The sequence below is a fragment of the Aegilops tauschii genome, chromosome 4 (assembly GCF_002575655.3).
Source record: "Aegilops tauschii subsp. strangulata cultivar AL8/78 chromosome 4, Aet v6.0, whole genome shotgun sequence".
In the NCBI taxonomy this organism is placed as follows: domain Eukaryota; kingdom Viridiplantae; phylum Streptophyta; class Magnoliopsida; order Poales; family Poaceae; genus Aegilops; species Aegilops tauschii.
Window position 1 is genome coordinate 233,143,373 of NC_053038.3, and position 8,582 is coordinate 233,151,954.

Sequence of the window (8,582 nt, forward strand, 5' to 3'; positions counted from 1 at the left end):
TGGCCATCGCCTTTGAATCCAATGAACCTCTTGATGAGGATCGCTGGGAGCTGTCGCGGGCTGGACTGCTATAGCATGATTAACCATATTAATACCATAAAGAGGAGAGGACGAATACATGGACATATACAGTTTTGTAGTACTTACGATGCGGCCAGGGGCTTGCTTCGGGGGCGTCGCTCGGGGCTGTTGTCGATGTCCCACGCGGAGTTATCCGCGAGGGTTCCCTTCCCCCTCTTGGGCGCCTCCGCCTCCAGATTCGTGGAGGGCCGCCCTCTTCTTCCTCCCGTCATCAGGGGAGAGTTGCTTTCTTCCTCCTCCTCGTCATCGTCTTCAGCGGCAGAGGAGTGAGTCTTGTCTTCGGACGTCACGTCTGAAGCGCCCTTGCGGCGAGGGCCAATTTTGGCCCCCTTGGCCTTCTTCTTGGCCTTCTTCTCCGGCGGATGACTGGTTCCTCGGCAGCGGTGTCAGACACCGAATCCGCTCCGCTTTCTCTATCCATACCTAAAAAAATAAGTGGTGTAGTTTTAGCTATCTTCCTTGAACAAGCAAGTAGAGGATGTACCTTGAGACGAGAAATACTTACCGCACTGGCAGGATGGGAAAGATCGTGCCCGCGGTCCGAATCTATGGCCGGCGGCATCTCATTGCCCTTAAAGAGCAACTTCCAGACATCTTCGTGAGTGGTTCCGAAGAGTCTTTCCAAGGTTTGGTGCTTCTCCGGATCAAATTCCCATAATGGGCATATTCGGCTCTGGCATGGAAGGATCCGACGAACTAGCATCACCTGGATCACGTGGACGAGCTTGATGTTCTTATCCACCATGCTTTGGATGCGCGTATGCAGCGCTATCAGCTCGTCCGACGAAGACCAATTTGGGCCCTTCTCCATCCAGGAGGTGAGCCGCATTGGAGCTCCGGATTTGAACTCGGGAGCTGCGGCCCAGGTGGCGTCGTGAGGCTCTGTGATATAGAACCACAGCTTCTGCCACTCCTTGACAGTCTCCACGAAAGTACCTTTGGGTCATGTGACATTGGGCATCTTGCTCACCATGGAACCTCCACACTCTGCGTGTTGGCCATCCACCACCTTCGGCTTCACGTTGAAGATCTTGAGCCATAGTCCGAAGTGGGGAGGAATGCGGAGGAAGGCCTCACACACGACAATAAATGTCGAGATGTTGAGGAAGGAGTTCGGGGCTAGATCATGGAAATCTAGCCCGTAATAGAACATAAGTCCGCGGATGAAAGGGTGGAGAGGAAACCCTAACCCGCGGACGAAATGAGGGATGAACACCACCCTCTCGTTGGGCTTCGGGGTGGGGACGACTTGCCCCTTTGCCGGAAGACGGTGGGCGATTTCTTTCACCAGATACCCGGCTGCCCAAAGCTCAGTGATGTCCTTCTCCTAGACGGAGGAGGCCATCCACTTGCCTTGCCCTCCAGGTCCGGACATGGTGGAGAGCTTTCTTGAGGCGAAAAAGATGAGGACTTGGGCGCTGGAGCTCGAGAATGGAAGGACAGAGAGAGAGAGAAGACGTGGGTGAAGAAGGGGAATCCTTATCTCCTTATAAAGGCCGTGAATATCAAGTGCCTCCCCACTCGCCTTAAAACTTGCCTATTCCCAAGGGCCGTGCAAATGGCACGATTGGATTACCCACACCCGTATTGATGAGAATCCCGCAATAAGGGGACACGATCTCTGCTTTGACAAGACGTGCCAATGAAAACCGCGTCTCGAAATGTGGAACGACAGACAAAAACGGTTCAAAATAATGACCGGGCAGACGTGATGTCACCTTACAAAAAAGTTGTCAGCGGATTGGACTCATAAAATATTATACTCTCTACGGTTGTGTGTGCGGTACTTGTGTTGCAGATCCGGACACGTTTGTTGCGTCCGAAGACTATCCTGGAGTATTTAGAAAGGGGAACCCGCCTTGCAATGCTGAAGACAATCTCTGCGCTGGACACCTCGTCATTGAAGGGAGTCCTGGACTAAAGGGTCCTCGGGCGTCCGGCCTGTTAGCCATGGGCCAGACTGATGGGCTGTGAAGATACAAAGACCGAAGACTCTGCCCGTGTCTGGATGGGACTCTCCTTGGCGTGGAAGGCAAGCTTGGCGAACAAATATGAAGATTCCCTTCTCTGTAACCGGCTTTATGTAACCCTAGATCCCTCCGGTGTCTATATAAACCGGAGGGTTGGGTCTGTAGAGGCGAACAAGCATAATCATAGTCATACAGGCTAGACTTCTAGGGTTTTTGCCATTACGATCTCGTGGTAGATCAAATCTTGTAATACTCATATTCATCAAGATCAATCAAGCAGGAAGTAGGGTATTACCTCCATAGAGAGGGCCCGAACCTAGGTAAACATTGTGTCCCCCGTCTCCTGTTACCATCGACCTTAGACGCACAGTTCGGGACCCGCTACCCGTGATCCGCCGGTTTTGACACCGACACTACCCGCCTCGCTTCCCGGTGCAGGCGATTGCTCCGCCTTCAAACAACACAAGTGTCGTCTGTCTGTCCGCCTGCTGCCCACATTAATGATACGTGGTTGCCGAGGCGGCTACTCTGGCGCCACACGTCCATCCCTCCGGCGCCCACCATTGCTATATAAACTACTGCGCTGGCCATAGCCGCAATCATCCGCCTCCGTTCCCTTTCTCCTGTCCACACCAGTACTGCCCACCATGGCTTCCTCATGCTCCAGCGCTCTTTGGGACAGGCGGACGACGGACCACAAGGAGATGGCAGCCATTGCTGCCGACTGGCTGGCCGGCAGGCAGCCGGAGGACGACGACTTCCCAATGGATAACATGGTAGTCGATGATCCGGTGCCAACCCCCTCCTCCGCGCCATCCTCGCCGGTGCATAGCACCATGACCATCGGAGAGGCCCGTGCCCAATACATGGACACGGTGAGGCAGAAGCGTGAGTAGTAGTTCCGGGAGGCAGAGGCCAACGCCGCCTACAACCACCATCTCCTCCAGGAGCACCTGCAGGCGGAGGAGCAGATCGCCGCGGAGCGGGCAGAGCAGGAGGCGCTACTTGACTCGTACCGCTTCGCACGCGAGGGCCGCCTTGAGCACTGGCGGTACCACATGCGGGTGGCAGAGGCTGCGGCCGCCTACAAAGAGGGCGATGAAGTGGGCGAGGTGCTGTTTGGCGAGACCGAGGACGAGGCAGAGGACAATGCCGGCTCTGACGAGTCCCCACTCTGCTGGCGTCGACGAGGCACCACGGCGCCAACAATGAGGCAGAGGACACCGCCGGCTCCACCGAGGCCCCGCCCCGTCGGCACCGAGGCGGAGGACCTCGCCGGCTTCGTTGAGGCCCTACTCTGCCGAGGCCCCGCCCCGCCAACAATGAGGCAGAGGACATCGCCGGCTCAGCCAGGGCCCCACCCTGCCGGCAACGAGGGGAAGGATTTCCCCCGCTCCACCGAGGTGCCACCCCGCCGGCAACGAGATAGAGGACATCGCCGCCTCCGTCAAGGCCCCTCCCCGCTGCCAACGAGGCCGCGCCACATTGATGAGGACATGACTACCTTGGATACGACCAAAAATATTGCATACATGCATATTTGTCAGGTGATCTCTAGTGCAAACTATTCATTAATCTATTTATGTTATCCAGAACAAAAATACTTCACACACTTTTGTGTTTTGTCTAATTGCAGGTGTATGGGACATTTGTACAATCCACATATGAAGATAAGGCAAAAGGAGAAGTTTAGGTTCTGTTCAAAAATTCCTCTCACGTCACTTTTGGGCCAAGAGAAGATAGAGTCCAAGTCTCTCACGTTTTTGATTCAGATTCGGACTGCACAGACATACCTGACTCAAAACGCCAACAAATTTTTCATACGGACTCCGAATTGGGTGATGTTTTGTTGGAAAGTAGATTTCGTCCTCTTTCCAACCCAATTGGATTCACCTTTAAATTCGTCCGCAACGTTGAGATATGGACGAAACAATCTGACACTGCAGCAGAATCCGAGTCAAACAACAAGTCCAATGGTGTTGCATCACCTTCACTTGGGCCCATGAGCCTTGTACGACCAAGGGTTGGTTTTAGGCTGCCTTGGGACGTCCTCCCATCTCCTTGGCCGCCACCCCTTTCTCCTATATAAGTAGATCCATCTAGTAGCTTTTTTCCTTGGGATTTGTTTAGTTAAAAGTTAGCCATTGCAACTTCGTGTACTTCGTTTGTGTCCAACGACCAGACCAAGACCGCTTACGGATCCCCACCTTTATCAATACTTCATCTATATTCGCAATATTCAGATTGCATTATCATATTCTTGCTTGTTCTTCGATTGCTTGCAGGAATAGACCTTCGTGGTCAGGTTGATTGTGCCGCGGTGTGGTCAATAACCTCTCGGAGTTCGTTTAGCGATTGCTAAGGCGCAACGTCATGCATGTTTGTAGTCGGATCGTCAAAGTCGACTCCACCAAATTGATAGTTATCATCTCATCAAAAGATCGGGACCTTCGCCTCTATCAAGTGGTATCAGATTTTCAGGTTACTCGGTGAGAATTTCCAGTTATCCCTAGATTAGATTTATTGTCTTACCTATTGTCCAAGAAAAAACCACAAAAAAGTTAGATCTATTTATCCTTTGTCCAAGCTAGTCTGAGCCTTTGCAATTTTCTTTTCATTGTTTGCATTATTGAATTATCGGTTGCATCGTCGTGTCGAGTTGCTAGTCTTAGGGTCTAGTTCGTTTAGAGTTTCGAGTTCTGTTCACATTAGTCACGTCGCCGCCGCATCGTTATCCCTTCCGCTGTCCACCACACCATCCATGAATTTCCACCACGTGCTACCCATAGTTCATTGTCACAATCATAGTTGAGGTCGTTCACATCTTCGCTTGATCCAATCTGCATCTGATCTAGTTTGTTTTGGAAAGAGGGCGAGAGAGAGAAAAAAGACAAAAAAAAGAGAGAGAAAAAGAGAGAAAAAATAAAAAAAAAGTCAGAGAAAAAAAAGAGAGAAAGAAAAATAAAAAAAGTGTGAGGAAAAAAAGAGAGAAGAAAAAAAATTCGGATCTATCTAGATTCAATCTCGTAGTTGAATACGGATTGGAATGTGTTTTGTGCACTGTTTGGTAAAACAGGCATAACTTCCTCATACGAAGTCTGTTTTGGCTCCGTGAGTACTCAAACGAAAGCTAGCGACGCGCCGCATCTAAATAGTTGCAAAAGATAGTTCAATATTTGACACCTCAAAATCGTCTTCTAAATAGGTCTTTCTGCCCTCCGAAGTTCGCGGACACAGCTTATTCCAGTTTTTCTGGCCAGTTTTAGAATTCTTTGACTCCTCATATCAATTCCGAATTGAGTGATTCTTTTTGCATTGGAAAGCTTGAGTTAGTAGCATTCTTTGAAAAAAGTTATCAGAAAATTGGCTCAAACTTTTCAAGAGGAAAGTTGGAGAGAGAGTTGTTGTATATCCTGCTTGGCAGTTGTTTTTCATCATTATCTTTACTGCCGTTGTGATCTTCACTTATATCTTGCTGTCTAGAGCTACTTAGTATCCTTCATTGATGCTAGTTGTGCTACGTAGTGACCTCATTAGTGTTCCAGGCTCGCGTCTCTAGTCCGGCCTAGCCTAGGACCAGCACAGTACCGTCGTTGAGCGTTTATTCAACATTGCATCTCTGAATTGATTATTGCTAATATTTTGCTACCATATATAGCCAACCCAGCTCCACATATTTCTGCACCGTGTATACGTACGTTCCCCTGGCAATCGCTTTACACAATCTTCAAAGTTATTTGACACCGCTGGTTGCCTGTCACCACCTGCTGCTTGGTAAGAACTTGTAAGATATTGATATTTGCTTTACTGTGAGCGCTTTACCATCACATCCTAGTAGTTCATAGGAACATTATTCTTGAATTTTGTTTCTTGTTTCTACTAATCATGACAGGATCTAGAGTCAATTCATGGGGTTTGTTGATCGCGGGAGACGTGCCATCACCTATGCAAATACCACAACCGTCACGAGAGGTGCACAAACATCCAAATGCACATGATCAGGTTAATGTTTCTATACCACCATTTAATGGCCGTTTTAGACCTGCTTTATATATTGAATGGGAGTTTGACATAAATAATATATTTGCTTCCAATAATTTTGATGTACGTAAAAAAGTTAAGGTTGCGATTGGTTCTTTCACTGGTTATGCTGTAGTTTGGTGGAGTGAATATTGTCGGTTACACCCTAATGATATACCTACTACTTGGGATGATTTGAAACTTGCCATGCGACATACATTCGTTCCCGCTTATTATACTCATGACATGATTACAAAGTTGCAACATTTAAAACAAGGTAGTGACACTGTAACGAAATATTATGATACTTTACAAACTACCTTGCTACATTCCTCTTGAGAAGAAAGTGAAGAAGATTTTATGGATAGATTTTGGGGAGGATTAAATCGTGACATTCAGGAGATACTAATTTATGAAGAGTGTTGTCCTATGGACCATTTGTTTCATCTTGCTTGCAAAGCTGAACAGGAAATAAAACGACGTGTCGCCCACAAGGAGAACAAGCGCGAGATGCAAATTCCAAGAGTTGATACGGTTGTCCCTTCAACTACTAGGCATACTATGACAACCACATCCGTTGTTGTGAGGACTACATCACCTCCACCATGTGACACATCATCACCGAGAGTGCCTAGATCATCTGAGTTGATCATAAGAGGTAATGAGAAAGGTACTAATCTTCCACCTCCACATGAGTATGATGAATGTCTTGTCAATTTAAGTGCACCATGCGGTGAGCTACCCACTACTTTGATCACACCAGCTACTTTCGAGGACTACGTTGATGATTTGACTTTGCCATGTGATCAAACAATTTTGAGTGAACCCATTCAATTAACTATCGATGCAAAAGAATCAAGTGAATCAGGGAATAAATCAGATTTGGATCAAATATGTTTGAAAAAAATTGTGCCAATGTTTAATCATTTTGATATGACCTCTAATCTTGGTGATGGCTCATCAATGTTGGGATGGTTTAATGATAAGCATTGTCAATCTTTTAATATGAATAAGAGCTTCACTTATATGTGCAAACTGAGTTGCAATATTTTCATGCCTTTGACTTCTTGTGAAAATATATTGGCCTTACATTTCACGACTTTTGAAGGGTGCTCTTGTATAACTGTGTCACATGTGCACCAAATGAGATCAGTAAAAACGGATGACATATACATATACAACGTGTACACCTTGTCTCTTTTGTTAGCCAGATTTCAGATTAAGCAACGCTGAGGACGGCTTTGTTTTCAAGAAGGGGAGGATGATGAGGACATGACTACCTTGGATACGACCAAAAATATTGCATACATGCATATTTGTCAGGTGATCTCTAGTGCAAACTATTCAATAATCTATTTATGTTATCCAGAACAAAAATACTTCACACACTTTTGTGTTTTGTCTAATTGCAGGTGTATGGGACATTTGTACAATCCACATATGAAGATAAGGCAAAAGGAGAAGTTTAGGTTCTGTTCAAAAAGTCCTCTCATGTCACTTTTGGGCCAAGAGAAGATAGAGTCCAAGTCTCTCACGTTTTGGATTCAGATTCGGACTGCACAGACATACCTAACTCAAAACGCCAACAAATTTTTCATACGGACTCCGAATTGGGTGATTTTTTTGTTGGAAAGTAGATTTCGTCCTCTTTCCAACCCAATTGGATTCACCTTTAAATTCGTCCGCAGCGTTGAGATATGGACGAAACAATCTGACACTGCAGTAGAATCCGAGTCAAACAACAAGTCCAAAGGTGTTGCATCACCTTCACTTGGTTTTAGGCTGCCTTGGGACGTCCTCCCATCTCCTTGGCCGCCAGCCCTTGCTCCTATATAAGTAGATCCATCTAGTAGCTTTTTCCTTGGGATTTGTTTACTTAAAAGTTAGCCATTGCAACTTCGTGTACTTCGTTTGTGTCCAACGACCAGACCAAGACCGCTTATGGATCCCCACCTTTATCAATACTTCATCTATATTTGCAATATTCAGATTGCATTATCATATTCTTTCTTGTTCTTCGATTGCTTGCAGGAATAGACCTTCGTGGTCAGGTTGATTGTGCTGTGGTGTGGTCAATAACCTCTCGGAGTTCGTTTAGCGATTGCTAAGGCGCAACGTCGTGCACGTTTGTAGTCGGATCGTCAAAGTCGACTCCACCAAATCGATAGTTATCATCTCATCGAAAGATCGGGACCTTCGCCTCTATCACAGATAGAAAATGAGGAAGAGTAGAACACGGTAGGTCGCTGTCGCTCGGGTCCAAGTAAGGTCACCACTGCTTCCCTCCGGTTGAAGCCAAGCTAGGCGGGTTGACCATTGACGGCGGATTAGCTTCTTGGCGGCGACGTGGAGTCGGAGAGCTATGTTGGAGAAGGACGCTGCTTCAGTTACTTAACTGGTGGTGCAGTTGGGTCACTGACACGTGGGCCCAACAGGCATCTAGGCCACATGTCAGTTACGCAACTGCACCTGCATTTAAGTAACTGAAGCTCAGTCCACTGGAGAATAAGC